Source organism: Maylandia zebra, linkage group LG9 (genome assembly GCF_041146795.1).
Source record: "Maylandia zebra isolate NMK-2024a linkage group LG9, Mzebra_GT3a, whole genome shotgun sequence".
NCBI classification, from domain to species: Eukaryota; Metazoa; Chordata; class Actinopteri; order Cichliformes; family Cichlidae; genus Maylandia; species Maylandia zebra.
This window is the reverse complement of record NC_135175.1, coordinates 19979616-19997474: the sequence shown is the minus strand read 5'-3', so window position 1 is coordinate 19997474 and position 17859 is coordinate 19979616. Positions and strand designations below refer to the sequence as shown.

At 41.8% G+C, this 17859-nt stretch overlaps 1 protein-coding gene across 9 annotated transcripts in view; it reads right to left on the bottom strand.

Moving 5' to 3' along the window:
• The window catches only part of ncoa2 (nuclear receptor coactivator 2), a 62908-nt gene that overhangs the window by 36334 nt on the left and 8715 nt on the right, over window positions 1–17859 (bottom strand). For 8 of the 9 annotated variants that reach the window (XM_012917922.5, XM_012917921.4, XM_012917925.4 and 5 more), the window contains exon 2: window positions 8447–8529. The exons of the other annotated variant lie outside the window; for it this stretch is intronic. The gene's annotated coding sequence lies outside the window, so the exon portion shown is untranslated. The remainder of the gene's footprint in view (window positions 1–8446; window positions 8530–17859) is intronic. 9 annotated transcript variants of the gene reach the window in all.

Below are 17859 nucleotides of genomic sequence, written 5' to 3'. Positions count from 1 at the left end.
GGGATCGAACCGGCGACCTGCCGGTTACAGATGCGCTTCCCAACCCCCAGCGCCACGGTTGCCACTTCATGTATAATGTCTTTCACTTTTCTCATTGTGATTAACTATATCAGTTTTCAAACAAGCCAAACAATACCGCATCATGGGGAGTGTAGTAGTAACTATGGTAGTAAGCAAGTCAGTTTTGTTTGTTTGTTTTTTTATATCATGAGGAAGACCATGCAACCATGACAAACATTAGCCTGTAGACTGTAAGAGACTATCTGGAATCAATTTGTTTAAAAGGGGGATGTCTTTTACATACTTTACAGCTGGCTGCAGCGGGCTGGGAGGAGAGAGAGAGGAGGGGGAAAAAAAAAAATCAATGGGAAAGTACAATTCCATATAACATGAAAATGCAGCCATTCCTGTTCTATACTTTTCAAATCCACTTTGAGAAATTCTCCTCAAGGGCACATGCAGTAGTTGCTGCACGTGTTGTGGTCTAGTGTCTTTCACAAACCCTCTGGCATGTGGTCGCCTGCAGACAGCCTTGCATGTACCATCTGATTACAGAACGTCACTCGTACACAAGCCGGCCATCACACACTGGCCGTGGAAACTATAATGCCTGCATAATAATGCACTTGGAAATTATCCTGTGGTCACTGAGGTCCTCTAACACACGTTTCCATGCAGATTTTCCACAACTTGAAAGCTGTTAGGTCTCAGCTCATGTAAGTGCAGTAAACACTTACCCACTGCCCCAAATTGACACTTCATTACAGTTTTACATCTTTAGCGCATCTGTGTGGCTGATTCACAAGGCTGAATTAAAGGTCAGGTAATTAAACCTCTGTAACAGCCACACCCACTAGCATAGCAACACAACATTGATGACTTTCCAATAAAAGTATCCGATCAGTTTTAATCAGAATTATTGATTTTGTCAGAACTTAGACAGAAATGCAAATATGTAATGCTTCCCAGCGTATTAAAACACCAAAGTGTAAATAAAAATAAACCAAAAAACAAATGCAAGCAAAAAGCTGGAGAAATCAATTGACTTTGAAAGTACTCTGTGCACTTGAGGGAGGTGCTCATAGGTGAGTGTCATTGCTTATATCTTAGGTGTCACCTAAGTGCAGACTCTCCACAACGGACCTGGAGCCAACCAGTCTGGCGAGGATGGACTGAAGAGACAACGAGGGGCTGCTGCTAAGGTTGCCTCTGCTGCTTGAGGCAACCATCTTTCCTCTGATCAAACTCAGCTGCTTCAACCTTTACATGACATACACTATTAGATGGCAATGAGCACATCCACAGCACAAAACAGAATTTATCTGCATCTGTGAGGAGAGAATGGCACAATACAAAACACTTCACTTAAAGAATACACAGAAGCAGAGGAATTTGCTCTGCAGCGACTCAGCTGGGAAACAGTAAGATGAATAGATTAATGTGCAGTATCTCCACCTTTATGGGGTAATATGTGAGAAATCTTTTGAGCAATTTTAATAATTGAACTTTCATTCATGCACACAGAGAGGCTGGGAAAGAGCATTTTAATTCAGATAGGACTTTATAAACATTTACAACACCCTGAAGTAGGGCTGGGCGATATATTGCGTTTTTAAATATATCAATGTCTAAGGAGCTTGGAAAGAAAAGCGTCTGGACTTATTTGAGTTGCTTGAAGACGTTTCACTTGGGAGTTCCCCCCCAAAGATTTGGGGGGGGATACTCCCACTGGGTTTAAATCTGGGACTCCCCACCATTTGACCTTAGAACTGAAGAAGCTTCTCGGATGAGAGGTGAAACGTCTTCAAGCAACTCAAAGAAGTCCAGACGCTTTTCTTTCCAAGCTCCTTAGACTATGATGACCTGGATGACTGAGAACCTTCACAGACATAAATATATCAATATATTTTTATGTGACAATATCGTTTATATAATGTTACTCTGCCTCGCCTTTCTCCTTCACTGAACACAACTTCCCCTCCCCCATCGCTTCACCTGCAGGCAACGACAAGATGGACACGGCAGCTATCAAAGAGGAGCTGGTCGGTAAAAAGAAAACATTTGGAGATTACGATTTTAGTGCTGTCAGCGTTAATCTCGTTAAAATGACTTTAACGCCATAACTGCTGTCAGGGTGTCAGTCACTCAGTAGAACTTGGGAACAGAGCAGCTGCAAAATCTGTCTTTGTTATTATGCTCAGCGTCTTTTAGTTTACATTTTGACTGCACAATTGCGAGCTTTTTGTTATGCACAAAACCAACATTGTTTTATTTTATTTATGGAGCATTATTGTTTAATAAATGCTGATAATTTATTTGAGTAATTTTTTTATGTACATCTACGCTCTATGATAATAAAAGTGCCCGTGTGAGATCTGGGACACAGCATGACTAAGAACTCTTTTTGCTCTTACTTTATGGCTTTAAAAAAAATATATAATAATCGCGATATATATCGTATATCGCCATCCAACTAAAGAATATCCAGATATGAATTTTGGGCCATATCGCCCAGCCCTACCCTGATGTTTTTAGCTGTATTTCCAAACCGTTAACAATGCAACGGTTTCTGCTACCTTAAATGGGTTTATAATACTATTAACAGTATACAGCTCATATACCCACAAAAGGTGAACCAGGTTTAATGTGTGCCACCAAAGGGGGCCTTTAAAAAACACTGAATCACCCATTCTAGTCATACTATAATGATGGGGGAAAGGGATGCAACGCGGGGGGGGGGGGGGGACTGTGTCTGATTGCCAAGAGGAGAGGGTATGTGCCAGTGTGCCATTCCTGTAATCATGTGGGTTAGCAGGGCTTTGATTATAGAGACACACCCAGTGATTCTGGAGCTCAGAGAGCTGGGCATGACTATGCATCAAACTGCATCAAAAGCTACTGGGGAATCGTTTGAAGTCTCCTGCGCTATAATAATGAGAGCCCTTCCAGAAAGTGCAAAGCCTCTGTGGGGCACTGAACATTGTCTCGCTGGTGTGTAATCTCTCCTCAGTTGGCTCCTTGGTTCAACAGGCCCCCTGAGAGAGAAACGGAGAGCAAGAGTGCACCAATAAAGACTGCTTCTGGAGCGCTGCAACATGGTCCATTTATTTCCCACAAACTGAAGGGGAAATAGTGAAAGGGGAGGGGCACAGAGGACTCGTGGCTTCTCATTTTATGCTCTCGATATTTGCGATGGGTGAAAAGATGTGCAGAGAGTGCCAAAACACAAAGAAACATGACGGGATCATGTAAGATGGTATTAAAGACAAATGCGTTTGTCTTAAAAACAATATAAATATCAGCAAAATACCCAGTGGGGTGGGGTCTGCAGTGAACTGCTGACAGCTGCTATTACCTTAAACCAGATGTTGTGATATTAGGCTTGGGCTGAGAAAAAGGCAAAAAGAGATGGAGGGATGTATGTGGTGATGGATTTAGTGTTTTGGAGCAATATGACAATGGCGCTTGAGTGATGGGTATTTCCCTGTAGATATATTCCATGTAGAGGAATCAATGGTGAACTGTGATTACAATAATTCAGAGTCAGTAAATGAACAGAGGGGACAGCAACACAGCACGTTTTGTTTTGTCTTGGCTTTTGTTTTGTTTTTTCCCCATTTAAGAGGAGGTTTGCAGAGTGTAATGGCTTGTGTTTAGTGGTTCAAATGAGTGGTTCAAATCTGCAACAAAGGTTAACTTTCAGTTCTCTCCTCAAAAACATAATCACTTACCCACCTATACGCTTACCATGACATTCAAACAACCATTGTTATGAGGGTTAGCCAGTAAACAAAGTAAATTCTTTATTCAAATTACATGTGTCCAAAAAGTTAGACACAAACACACAAACAGACCACTGCTGATTAAATCAACAGAGAGGTAGGATATTTGCCTGCTACCAAGTCCCACTCAAGCATTTGTCCGCTCTAGAATCACTGCAAGGTAATGGCTCTAAAGTGCCCGAGTGCAACCAAGAGCCCGGTCCCCATTTACTGAAAGCTGATCACGCTCATCAATCTTTTAACGCTGGCAGTCACTTCAGGATGTCGCAGGATGCGAAGCAGAGGTCTGTCGGTATAATAAGCACAGAGTGCTGGCTTCTGGCTGTCCGAGAAACACACAAGATTGGTCAGATAGGTGAAGTGAAGTGTCAGCTATCGAGGGATGGTGAAATTGATTAACTGGTATAAGTAAGCGACTCCCCACAACAATCCAGTCAACAATTCATCTGTGGCTGACAGCAATGCCAGAAAGGAGATTCAGATATCACTGCACAAATCCGATTACGGAAGAAGCTGGAAGTAGGGAAACTATGAGCTGATCTTTGAAGTATCAGTTGCTTGATTATTTACTTGCAGCTGTATATGGCAGTACTAAAGGAATTACCACGGTTTCTACAAAGGTCAATAAAATGTAGCCTGATCTTCATCTAAACCACAACTGTAGAAATGCACTGATGAAAGTACTGAAAGTGCGTAAATCTCTGTTTTAATGAATCCCCCTAGAGTCAGGTGTTCCAATCAAGGAGATGCTACTGAAAGTGTGACTTGCAGAAGGTTCCCCTCCCTCTAGATTAAGCCATTTTTTATGTCATGTCTTAAGATTGAGGCACAATTCCCACCAACCGCTCAGAATTTTCAAATGATCTCAGAGGAAGTGGCATAAAATTTAAGAAAGGTTAGAAAAGCATTTCTAATTACTTTGGCATTCATGAAGTAAAAAAGACACCAAGAATGTCTACAAGTCATGTAGTCATCATTGTCATAGGAGTGGAACAAGTTTAAAAAGGATAAAATTCAGGTTTTTGAAAGGCCGAATTGAAGAGTACTGACCTTAACTGAACTAAGATGCTTTGGCAAGACAGAAAGGTCTATTCAATAAAAATAAAAAATAAAAAACACACAAACAAACAAAAAAAACAACAACCCCAAAACAAAACACTCAAATACTCAAGTATAAAAGGAACAGGAACAGTCTAAAATTCCTCCTAATAATTGTGCAATAAGTATCTGCAGGAAAGGAGTTACTAAAGTTAGAGTTTCATGTTAATAGTTTAGTCTGATTGTGTGTCTAAAACTATGACTTTGATGTAGATGAGAACAAAACAGAGCACTCCAACAGCTCAAACTTTATTTTGCAACTGTACTGTGCGGTGCTGAGAACTGCATACCATCTTTTTTTTTTTTTTTTTTTTTTTTTTAAATATTCACTGTGCCACTGTGGATCAGCACGTGGCAGCGCATTCAAGCCACACAGACACACTTAGAGTGTAGCTACGTTAAACAAGTGCAGGCTGCATCAAAAATACAACAAAACTCAGAACATGAAGAAGAAAATCCAGTTTTAGCAACAGCAACCAAAACCATGCCATCTTATGCAAACTATTATGATGATGAATCCCCTCAGAAAATGGTGTAAGAACAGTGAGCAATACAATAATCCCAGGCCCCAACTGAAATGTAACCTTTAAAATAACAGAAACTTAGTAGTAGTAGTACTGGTTCCAAGAGTAAAACATTCTTTCCCATCCATCCATCCATCCATCTTCATCCGCTTTATCCGGGGCCGGGTCGCGGGGGCAGCAGCCTAAGCAAAGAGGCCCAGACCTCCCTCTCCCCAGCCACCTCCTCCAGCTTATCCGGGGGAATACCAAGGCGTTCCCAGGCCAGCCGAGAGATATAATCTCTCCAGCGTGTCCTGGGTCTGCCCCGGGGCCTCCTCCCGGTGGGACATGCCTGGAACACCTCACCCAGGAGGCGCCCAGGGGGCATCCTTGTCAGATGCCCGAACCACCTCAGCTGGCTCCTTTCGATGTGGAGCAGCAGCTGCTCTACTCTGAGCCCCTCCCGGATGGCCGAACTTCTCACCCCATCTCTAAGGGAGAGGCCAGCCACCCTTCGGAGGAAGCTCATTTCTGCCGCTTGTATCCGCGATCTCGTTCTTTCGGTCACTACCCACAGCTCGTGGCCATAGGTGAGGGTAGGGACGTAGACCGACCGGTAAATTGAGAGCTTCGCTTTTACACTCAGCTCCCTCTTCACCACGACGGACCGGTGCAGCGTCCGCATTACTGCAGCTGCAGCCCCAATCCGTCTGTCGATCTCCGGCTCCCTTCTCCCATCACTCGCGAACAAGACCCCGAGATACTTGAACTCCTCCACTTGGGGCAGGAACTCATCCCCGACCCGGAGTGGGCACTCCACCCTTTTCCGGCTGAGAATCATGGCCTCAGATTTGGAGGTGCTGATCCTCATTCCCGCTGCTTCACACTCGGCTGCGAACCGTTCCAGTGCGAGCTGGAGGCCCTCACCCGATGAAGCCAACAGAACCACATCATCTGCAAAAATCAGAGATGAGATTCCGAGGCCACCAAAGCGAAAGCCCTCCGCCACTTGGCTGCGCCTAGAAATTCTGTCCATAAAAATTATGAACAGAACCGGAGACAAAGGGCAGCCCTGGCGGAGCCCATCACCCACCGGGAACGAGTCCGACTTATTGCCGGCAATGCGAACCAAGCTCTTGCAACGGTTGTATAGGGATCGAATGGCCCGTAGCAATGGGCCAGACACTCCATATTCCCGCAACACCTCCCACAGGACACCCCGAGGGACACAGGCGAATGCCTTCTCCAAGTCCACAAAACACATGTAGACTGGTTGGGCAAACTCCCATGCACCCTCAAGTATCCTGGAGAGGATAAAGAGCTGGTCCAGTGTTCCGCGACCAGGACGAAAACCGCATTGTTCCTCCTGTATCCGAGGTTGGACTAATGGACGAACTCTCCTTTCCAGCACCCTGGCATAGACTTTCCCAGGGAGGCTGAGGAGTGTGATCCCCCTGTAGTTGGAACACACCCTCCGGTCCCACTTCTTAAAGATGGGGACCACCACCCCGGTCTGCCAGTCCACAGGTACTGCCCCTGATCTCCACGCAACATTGCAGAGGCGTGTCAACCAGGACAGCCCTACAACGTCCAGAGCCTTCAGGAACTCGGGGCGGACCTCATCAACATCAACATTCTCTCCCCTCACACACAAAATGGTTGAAAAGGTCTCTCACTTGCAAGAACAGCTGAATCTGGACACTGTTAAGCCTTTAAAGCCGGTCGGAGCGGGCACGCTCCGTTTTGCAGAACTATTTTTAAATCCCACATAGAACCGGAACCATGTAAGCTAGCGCAATAGTTTTTTTTGCATATGAAACCGGAGGAGTTGTACTTACATCTTATGCCATCAGCTTGTCCTAGGTCACGGTTTCCTTCCACATATAGCTTTGCAAAAATTGCATAAAAAGTGCTTGCAGGAACAAAAACATAATATTCCAGAAACACGCTTTGCCGATCCGATCAGCTGTTCGTAAAACTTCCTACATTGAAATAGACGTCAGCGCGAACGATCGCATGTCCGACATGACCTGCCCGAAACTGGAAGTGACGTCATTTTCACGGAAAATGTCGTTTTTTTTACTTGTAGGCCTTAAAAGCCCATACTGATGTTTTTAAAAGTTATGTTTGACTTTATGCTTTTCTGAATAGTTTCTGGGATGCTTAGAACTCAAATTGCACTGCTTTAAATAGTTTATTTTGATGCACATGCTGTTTTTTTGCAAATTTGCATCATAGGTTTGTTTTTTCTGCAGTATTTAATAATTGGTGTATCTCAAAAATAAAACTATGAAGACACTCAAAATAAATTTCCTGTTGTTGTAAACTATTTTTTGCAACTTTTTTGTATTTAAAGTTTTGAGGGATAAACCCATTAAATTTCTCCAAGTAGAAGTATATGTAAAAAAACAAAAAACAAAAAACGATTTTCAATTTTTTTATAGTTTATTGCACTTTTTTGCAATTTATGTAGTTACTATGGACTTAATGCATACATATAATTAAAATTGGGCTATAATGGTTGTATTGATGTATAGCAACTTGAAATGCTCCCAAAAAATGGCACTACAGCATGTAAAAATATAAAGTAAGCTCTGGCGGACTTGGTTCTATGCTAGGTCTTAAAGGGTTAAACACAAAGAAAGGGGTCAGGCAAGAGCTGTGGTAGATCAGGAGAGACGGTTAAGAAGGCCTCGATCTCCCAGTAATATCTGCATCAGGCAGACTGATCCCTCCAAAGGGAGCTCTAACCTGTAACGAAAATCTTCACTGTGTAGCTGCTCCTCTCTTAAAACTACAAAACTGATCTAAGAAGCTGGAGATAATAGAACACATGAACAAGGTGCTGAAGAAGACATGCAAGATTGTTTTCAGACAAGCTTGAAGACAAATCTAAACTCCCCCCCCCCAATAACTTATTAAGGATTGAAGAAAAAAAAAGAAGGTTTGAGCCTTGCATCATCAGTACATCTGGTCTCTCTGTGTTTGGAGAGGAGTGCTTATTTGCCATGTTGCACAGCAGAGTTGCGTTAAACAAGAATTGGCTTTGGCTTTGCTTCTCACCTTGGCTTCAGTCCAGAGAGTCCCTCAGGCCATTGCTGCAAGACGTTAATGCTAGGAAACCTTTATGCATCATCCACTTCTCCCTGATGAAAGAAATAACAGCAGAATTGGGGTCCACAGTCCACAGTGTGAATCAGCACAACTCAGGACAAAAATAAATTAAATCTGTAACTGTGGTATATTAGAACATGTTCTAAGTCAATAATGCAACATCTGCATGTTGTAAAGTGAAGACATATCACGAAGCAGAAAGCCTGGCCTTATTTTCTTGCAACTGTAGCATTAACAGTTTACATTAAGTTAGTGTGAAACTGCAAGTTAGTCGTCTGCAGTCTTATAATATCCTTGGGGATTGTGAAGCCTATTACATCGTGGAAGACAGTGAGCACCTTTTTAATCATGGCATACAATTAATTAGATCCAGAAAAAAAGGTTTCAATTTTAAATGATATTCCCACTTGGGTAATTATAAAATGCAATGGTAACTTTAAAAAGGACTCTGCCAAGTTATTTGGCTACACTGGGGGGTGGGGGGTGGGGAGTAAATGAAAGGCTTCAGTAGCCTCACGCAGTCGTCCTTCTGCATGAAGGTGCCAAGTGAGTCAGCCGAAGGAATTCACTCACGTGATGTCATGTGCTGACATAAGAGTAAACTGATTCCTCTCGTGAACGCTACACAACTGCACGGCTAGAAGCCATGTGGAAAGGTGATATTTGGCATTCTCAACTGCTGCACACGACACACTTCAATACCTGGCATCTAAGAGGAGTCAGGGAAGGGTTACCAAATACTTTAAAGACAAAAATAAATTAACAATTACTGTCAATCTGCACGAATTAGCTCACATGTCTGGAAAAACTGCTACAGTCAATTTCATTTAAAGAAAAATGTCAGTATTACTGTATTTATCAGCTCCACCTTTCATTTCCTCTTTCTAGTGGCTCTTAGTTTTCATCCTCTGGAGGAATTTTCACTAATGCGATCACATGCGAACTCACAAAAAACCCTTAATCTGTGGGCTGAGTACGAAAACACTATAGAGTTGCTTTAACATTAATATTCTGTACATGCTCAACTGGATCAATACATGTCAGAAGCTATAATCAAAAATAAAATGGATCTCACGGATCTGTTGTTTGGATCATGAGGAGTTATTGCTATGATGCACCACAGGGGGGAAAAGGGTGGGTTACGAGTAATGCTGAAGCATCCTTCCCATTACATCACTTTAACTGGCAGGTAGCATCTCTCCAATCTCATCTAACAATATCAATAGTTCCTGTGACACAGGGAACCCGGTGGTGACATTACCGGTGTCATCGCAGACTAGGATCAAGAGTCATAGCAGAAATATGCAAGACACAAGCATACAAATTATGTAATTAAAACTGAGCAGAGCTGCCCCTAAGAAAAAGGCGGCGTCCCTTTAGATCCATGGAACCTTCATGTTGTGATTGCAAAAACAACAACAACAAAAACCAAACACACACACACACACACACACACACACACACACAACACTGTCAAGCCAAGCTACCACTGTGCTTAAGCCGCAACATTAACTGAGTTATGTACTAACATTTATCCAGTAAGACACAGACACACAAAAGACGCTTGCTACTAAAAAGGCCACAAAACCTCAGTACTAGAAGTCACAAAGTTGCAGACTCACTAACAGTGCTGGTCACACAAACCTCAAAACCTGTCACTGCGCTCTGTATGGCCTCAGTCCAACCATCTGTTGGCATTTAGAAAGAGGTCAAAGATCATGAGGTCAGAAGTTCAGGTTCCCCTTAAACAGACTTCAGCCAATTAAACAGTTAACTGATAAAAGACAGTTTCATTATACGCAGCAAAAATCCCAGCTGAATGAAAGAGAAGCTACAAACTATGAGGGAACTATGAACTACTATTTTATCAATAGCGTTTACTTCCAGGTTTACACAGCTATAAGGTGGAATCAAATGTGTGCGTGAGACTTGCACTCCACTCTCTGATATGACACATCAGATGGAGAGCTGATGCTGCTATGTGGATCTCACTAAATCAGGGACTACAATCACCCACTACATTTTTAGTTAGTGAAGTTGGGAGTCGACCACACTGGAAGAGGGGCTTACTAGAGAGGCAGCATGTTACCGCTGTGTTATATCCTGACATTAGTTTGCTCTGCTGTGATGCATACTCTGCCACAGGCTCTTCAGATATGCTATTCAAGACCTAATCAGCATTTCTAAGGAGCCAGTTATGGTGTACTTTACATTTGGCTTGTAGTGCTCATTATCCATGTAGATAAGTGCGGTGCTAATTGACAAGATAAGATAAGACGAGATAAAATTCCCTTTATTAGTCCTGGGGTTGGGAAATCATTACGGCAGAAAAATGAAGAGTACAGGAATAAAATAAATAGATATTGTTATTGTTAGTGTGTTCCTTGATTTTTGGTGCCCACTTAGGGCTGTGCGATATGAACAAAATCTCATATCCCGATATAACAATTCTATCGTCCCGACAACAATATAAATCACAAAAATGTAACATTTTCTGTAATCTCGGGCAGCTCGACTTGCGGGAAGTGTTTCCAGCTGCGCATCGTGTACCTAGAGTCGAGTGTTTTAACCGATGCATGAAACTATACATTTTTAGACATAAGTTGTAACGGCCGCCGTTTTCTTTTTGAGTATTTATTACATGGCGTGCTGCGGGGAAAAGCCTATTCTAACGTTTGAGTCTAAGGTTTATTTTTTTAGCACCTGGCGGCTCTTTTTTACTTCTCATCCGTAAATAATCTGCTGTCTATGCACACAGCAACAGATATATGATTATCGACAACTTGTCACAGTTAGTTTCTGTACTATCAGAAACAGATTGCATGTAATTGCCAACTTGATCCCATTTAATCGCAGACTGACAGCAGTCTGACTCTGTCTTACGGTAACATTTATAACAGGTTTTAGTGTCCATGTTGCTTTTTTTCAGCAGTATCATGATAATATTGTATTGTTGAACCTTAACAGCAAGACAGACTATTGAACATTGCACAGTTTGAAAACTATTGTACTCAGAGATATATCAGACCTCAGACAAGCCTTAGTTCATAGCCTTAGTTTGTAGGAACCGGGTCATGATTCCTGGAAAGACATTGCTGTTAAGTGACAAATGTATTTTTTTGGCACATTGAGTACCACAAGGCAAGTGCCATCAAGTTCCATTATACTCAGAGGGCAGAAATTTCTAAAGCCAAAACTGGGTAACCCACACCAAAGCAATTTTGATTGGTAACATTTTTGCTCTGGTTGATGCCGTTATCTAAAGCCAAAACTTAGTAGTTGCAATCCCTTACTGCTTACTGTTCATTTTGAGTCAAAGACTTTGTCATTGAGGCTGGGCTAAACAATGCTACAAAGCCAGCCAATCAGGTTTTCATTGGACAAAGGGTAGATAGTTCATGACCATAAGAGCCAGGTCACACAAGGGTTAAGCACCAATGGAGCTATAGCTATGTGCCTTCTGAATAGGGCACTAATGGCCATCAATTTAATTAAAAAATAAAAATAAAAATAAACAAAAAAGGTTGATGCCTATCCTCATGGAAATACCTGGCCGTTAAGTCCTTTAAGCCATTGTGATGTCAAGATATGGTCAAGACGCTGTGGTAAAAAGAAAGGCAAAGGAGAAACTGCAAGGTGTACAGCATTTTGCCAAACTGAGATTTCCTACGATCTTGAATAGTTGTGATGATGATGATGATGATGATGATGATGATGATGGCGGCGAGTGCTAGCTAAACAGAATCAGCCTGAGGTGTTGGGTTGAGATCTAGTGACCGCAAACGCAAACGCAAAGAGCATTCACATACTTATTTAAACACCGAGTCCCCCCCTCATATCTTATGAAGTGGGACATTGTCACCATTGGATACCATTCTTATCAGGAAATAAATGTGTCATCGTAGGATGATGATAATCATTCTGAACAACTTGTACAGATTTTCATTTACTGCTACAAAGAATACAAGCAGCAAGCACAAAAGGGGAGAGAAGGAAAGAGCCTGCTATCTAAACTATTTGACTAAAAATTCAGTGATTTTTAATCCAGTGATCAGTGAGATCAGCATATACAGAGATACGCTCATTAATAATTCAAAAGACTGGTGCAGATGAAGCCCGGTGTTTGGTGCACTTACATATGTTGCTCAAATAGCAACAGCTAGCACCTTCAACTGTGACCTCACTGGGAGTAAACGCAAATGTATAACGACCGTAATGACATTAATAACGTGTGATGTGAAAGGTGAGTCACAGTGACAAGAGGAAGCACATGGATACATGTGTGTGTGTAGCTAAAAGAGCCACGGGAACACAAGGTTGAGAAAGGGTGTGAACAGAAAGAATAATCTGTGGCCAATTGTATCAAATTTTAGGATGATCTGGAACTTGTCTTGTGACTTCTCTATATATCGACTGCATATCTGTGTGTGTGTGTGTGTGCGTGGGGGTGGGTCTGCCATCTTTTATTGGTTGTCACAGTTTGTAAGGAATTAGTTCCCATGGCGCCTGAAGCTGTACAGTGGAAGCAGAATCAGGATAAGGCTCCATATTAGCGGGGGGGGGGGGGGGGAGGGCAGATCAGCTGACACAACTATGTCACTTTCTCAGCCAAAGACTGAGACAATGTGACAGGCTAACAGTCACTGCAAACACACACAAAGACTGATGAATCTGCAAAAGGCTTAAATAAACGTGCTTCAGTTTTTAGTTCTATGACAGTAGCAAGGATAGGGAAACGGTTCCAAATGCTGTCTTCTGCTTCACGCTACACTGTAAGCATGAGCCCGGTAATCATCTGTGAAGCATGTTTAGGGGGATGACTTTAAACCTCAGCATTACCTGATTAAGACAACTGCTGCTGCTCTGATAGTGGAACATGTAATTGGACAAGACAGACTAAAGACCTACGCAAAGCACCCTTCTCTTCCTCTCTCACCATTCCTTCCATTTACACTGTATCCCACTGAAACACTTGTATATGCCAGGTCAAGTAGACCCTAACCTATTTGACCTACACTTGGCAAAGCACACACTGACTATCTCAGTGGAAATTACTAACAGGAAGCAGTCGGTAGTAGCTGAGTTGGTAGCACCACTGCCTCACAGCAAGAAGGTCCTGGTTTCAAATGCAAGCATGGTTATCCTCAAACTTGTGTAAATGTCATGCACTAACTTAGTGTCCAGGTGGCGGGGAAAAACCCACACAAAAGATTCTTGATCTCAACAGTTTCACTTCCTGGTTTCATAATTTGCCAAAAAAAAAAAAAAGAAAGAAAAAAACCCCCACACACAATCATCTAACACAACAGTAATTCATACTTTTCAAAACATAGAGATGCTTAGAGATGGACAAATAGAAAAGCCAGGGCTTAAGTTCCTTAAACTTGCCTTGTGATTGCTGGGGGGTTACATATTCCTTATTGGGCACACATTGGATGTTAGGCTCTAAACGGCTTGAAAAGACTGAAGATCTGGATCACTTAAACTCTGGTGTCATGTTTTCTGAAGAACTGAAGCACAAATTAAATCTAAATTGAAAAGATTATAAATGAAAATAGCTTAGAAGTTTTAGTAGGTGCGATTTTCTGCCCCTGCAGTTCAACTTGTGTGTTCAGAGGTGCTCTTCTGCAAATCTTGGTTGCATGTAACCAGTGGTTGTTGAGTTACTGCTGCCTTGCTATCAGTTTGAAGCAGTCTGACCATTCACCACTGACCTCTGGCATCAAAGCAGCATTTTAACCCAGAGAACTGCCACTCACTGGATTTTTTCTCTTTTTAGACCATTCGTTGTAAACCCTAGAGATGGTTGTGTGGGGAAAATACCAGTAGATCAGCAGTTTCTGAAATACTCAGAGCAGCCCATCTGGCAACAACAACCATGCCACGTTCAAAGTCACTTAAAACACCCTCCTCCTCCATCCTGATGCCCAGTTTGAACTTCAGCAGGTCTTGTCGACGATGTCTACGTAGCGTTTTACTGCGTTTGGCCTCATTCCAAAATGTTTTTTTCTGTGACTTCAAAAGAATTTTAACTAGACCCAACAATACCTTTCAGTCCTTATTAGTGCGCATTTATCTAGTGCATAATGGTTTTATACCTTTAGTGCACATGGCTATTGTGCACTAGATAAATGTTGCCCAGCTTGTACCTGAAAGAATAACAAACTAACAGATAAAAGCATTTGGAAATTATTGTAGACTCCAAATGTTTAGGATAGTTTAAATCAAGCCGAGAACAGCAAGAGTAGCTGTTTGTCATGGGTTATGTAGTTCTTCTTTAATTGATTTTTATTTCTTTTAGAATTTTGTTTACTATAATTGCCTTTTTATCTCTGAGGAAAGACTTTATGGACTGCCATGAGTGAAACTGTTGGAGGCATTTCTTGTCTTTTTTGTCTCTGTTGGTTAATTTCTTAAATAACCAAAGAAAAAGTAAGTACATTTTTGATTAAAAAAAAATGGAATGAGAAAAAAAGAAGTTGAAGTGCCAGGCAACTTTCCAAACATTAGTGATATATTATTTAAATATTCAGTTTATGAGGATACGAAATTATTTCCTGTCAGCACTGCTTTTAATACCAAAGAAAGCTCTCCCCACTAGAAGAGTTGTTAAATTAAGATACTGTCAGTTGGCTTCCACGGCGTAGCATCAGTGCTCAGCCTCTCCTGTGTAATCTCCTCTCCAGCGAGGGCCTTTGTTTTGAACTCCACTGCCAGATGAGATGGGAGGGAGTTTTGTTTTGACAGCCCACATCTTCAGGTGCCAAAACCACAAATCTCTAGAGTTCAGGCATGAATGGTAGCACGTTAACATGCAAACAAACACATGCACACTCACATACAAACACGAGCGACAAATATCTGACAGTTCTGACAGGAAAGAAAACATTTTATTAAGTTATTAAGCATTTGAATGCTTGCACATGTGAATTTCAATTACTATTTTTTTTTTTTTTGCTTAAATCCGGACTAGAGATTTTTGTGAAAAACAGGCACTTAAATGTTATAAAATTCGCAAAAACAAAACCAGGTTCCAGCTTAAGGCCACTATAAGAGCTGGCCTTTAAGGATGTGTGTGGGCTTTAACTGCACCTTGGTTTTTTGACGTAGGAATTGGATGGGTTAAGGTTACCAAACAGCTAACCCAAACCAGGCATTTATCCTACAAGCAAGTTGCATCTCTTTAGCCTAAAATTGTTCTCGTCTGTATCTTAGGTGGTAAAACTCCACTGTTTACCAAAATCAAATGTCAGAGCCACACTTTTGCATGGTGGTATGCATGCATACTTTCAGTACTCTGAACAAAGACTTAAGTTTACATCTCTAAGGCTGTCAGCCTCGCTGTCAGTATTTGCATGATGTGAGCCTGTTAAACTTAACATCTAGAAAAAAAAGATGGTTTTGTGTAAAAAAAAAAAAAAACAAAAACAAAAAAACACTCATAAGTGAAACATCACAGAGGAAAAACTCAACATACGTGTTGCTTTATTTTTACTACTCTCTCCTTCCGCATGTAGTAGATTTAGATTGAGAGCTGAAATAATTTGAGCAGTCAGACAAATTTTTTGACTATGCTCAAACCCATCTGCTGTTTGGTCTCATCACAAGCTCTCTTCTACATTCAACAACAACAAAAAATAAATCTTTCAATTTTTACTTTACACTTATCATAATCGAAGCAGATTAGTTCAGCAAATTCTTGTTAATTATTTCCTCAATTATATAAAAGCCCAACAGCTGAAGTGCTGTTGTTATTTGGTTACAGTACTTCTGCTTTATACCTAAACTCTAGTCCAGATTGAAAACACAGGTTGGCTAAGGAGATTCCCATGCCCACGGAAAGCAGTAAAGACAAAGCACGCAAAACCACATTATAGGTCACTGACGAAACGCTGCTGAGTCAGCAGAAAGAGGTCGACAGAGAGATGAGAGAGATGGGAGGGTTAGGAGAAACCGCACTGGTCAGAGTTTGACTCTCACAATGTGCACAGAAGTGAAAAGCCTGAAACTCAATCCCCGCATTCCTCTGGCTTTATGACAAGCGGGTGAGAAATGCTGCTGCTCTGCACATCATTCCCTGCCACCCTAGCTCGGCCTGTGATGGCGGTGGAAGTGCGGCGTTTACCTCTGTCCTAGAACAAGAGTGAATGCATGGCTTTCTCAAGACCAATTCACACTGCATATTTTTGGACCACCCACCCAACTCCAGCAGGCAGCTTGCTCAATCCAAGTTTTCTCTCCCTCCTTCAGTGCCAAGGATTCCATCCTGGGCAGTGGGAAAGATGCCAACCACATGCTAGCACCCAGAGCCACAAACACATTGTGGCAGAGGAAAAAGGCAATTCACCCACTCACACAAATTAAGACAGCATACTCAAAGACCCTTATCTACAACTCACTACATCCTGTCATGCATCAAATTAGAAAACACCAAGCTCCCTTTATCATAAAGCTCTCCATGAATGTCTATTTATTTAGACATTTAGTTTTATTTAAGTAATCTTTCCATTACACTAGCGATGACTGTGGAAGGAGCTCCTCTAAAATAATAATGAGCACCTTACGCATTGTTAGATCTACAGTATTGTACAGCTGAGCCATACCAGGTTAACAAACAAAAGGGCAAACAGCAGCAGAAGAACAGCCACACAGACATGTGACCTCTGCTGTCTCCTCTGGTAAAGCCAAACAGGCTAAGGGCACCTTCTTCTCAATAAGCAGTAGATATCACAATATCATTTAGCTTAAGAGATCAATATGCACTTTGCTGTGGCTGACCTACATAAGTGGAGGAGCGCAGAATGTTGAAATCATTGGATTGTCTGTGAGCATCACCATCCCGAGAGGCCTGGTGGAGTCTCCATGGGAGTAGGGCATGAGTCAATCTTTGTGTGTTGATGTTTTTAAAACCTTAATGTCAAAACATTCTCAAACATCTCGCAGGGTTTCTCCTGCACAGAAGCACCCCCAGAAGAGGAAAATCACCAGCATTTGTAGTATTTTTTTTTAAACAGATCTGCTAAATGAGATTTCATCTGTTTAAATAGTTTCACTAAAGGTCATAAAAGGAAAATGCACTGATGTCCAAATAAGGCTACACAGACTGCAAGTTGATGTATCACAATTACATCAAAGGCCCATCTTAAGCCAGGAGTACACCCTTAACAGTGCAGGTGTTTCATAAGCTAAATGCCACAGAGAAATAGCCCGCCCTTATTATGATTAAATGCAAGATTAATAACATTTACTTACTGAGCTTAAATGTTCTGAAATATTACATTAAACTGACATACTCATTATTTAGCACAGACTGGTGTCCCTGAATGCCAAATACTGAGCACGCTTAAGGCACAAGTTATAAC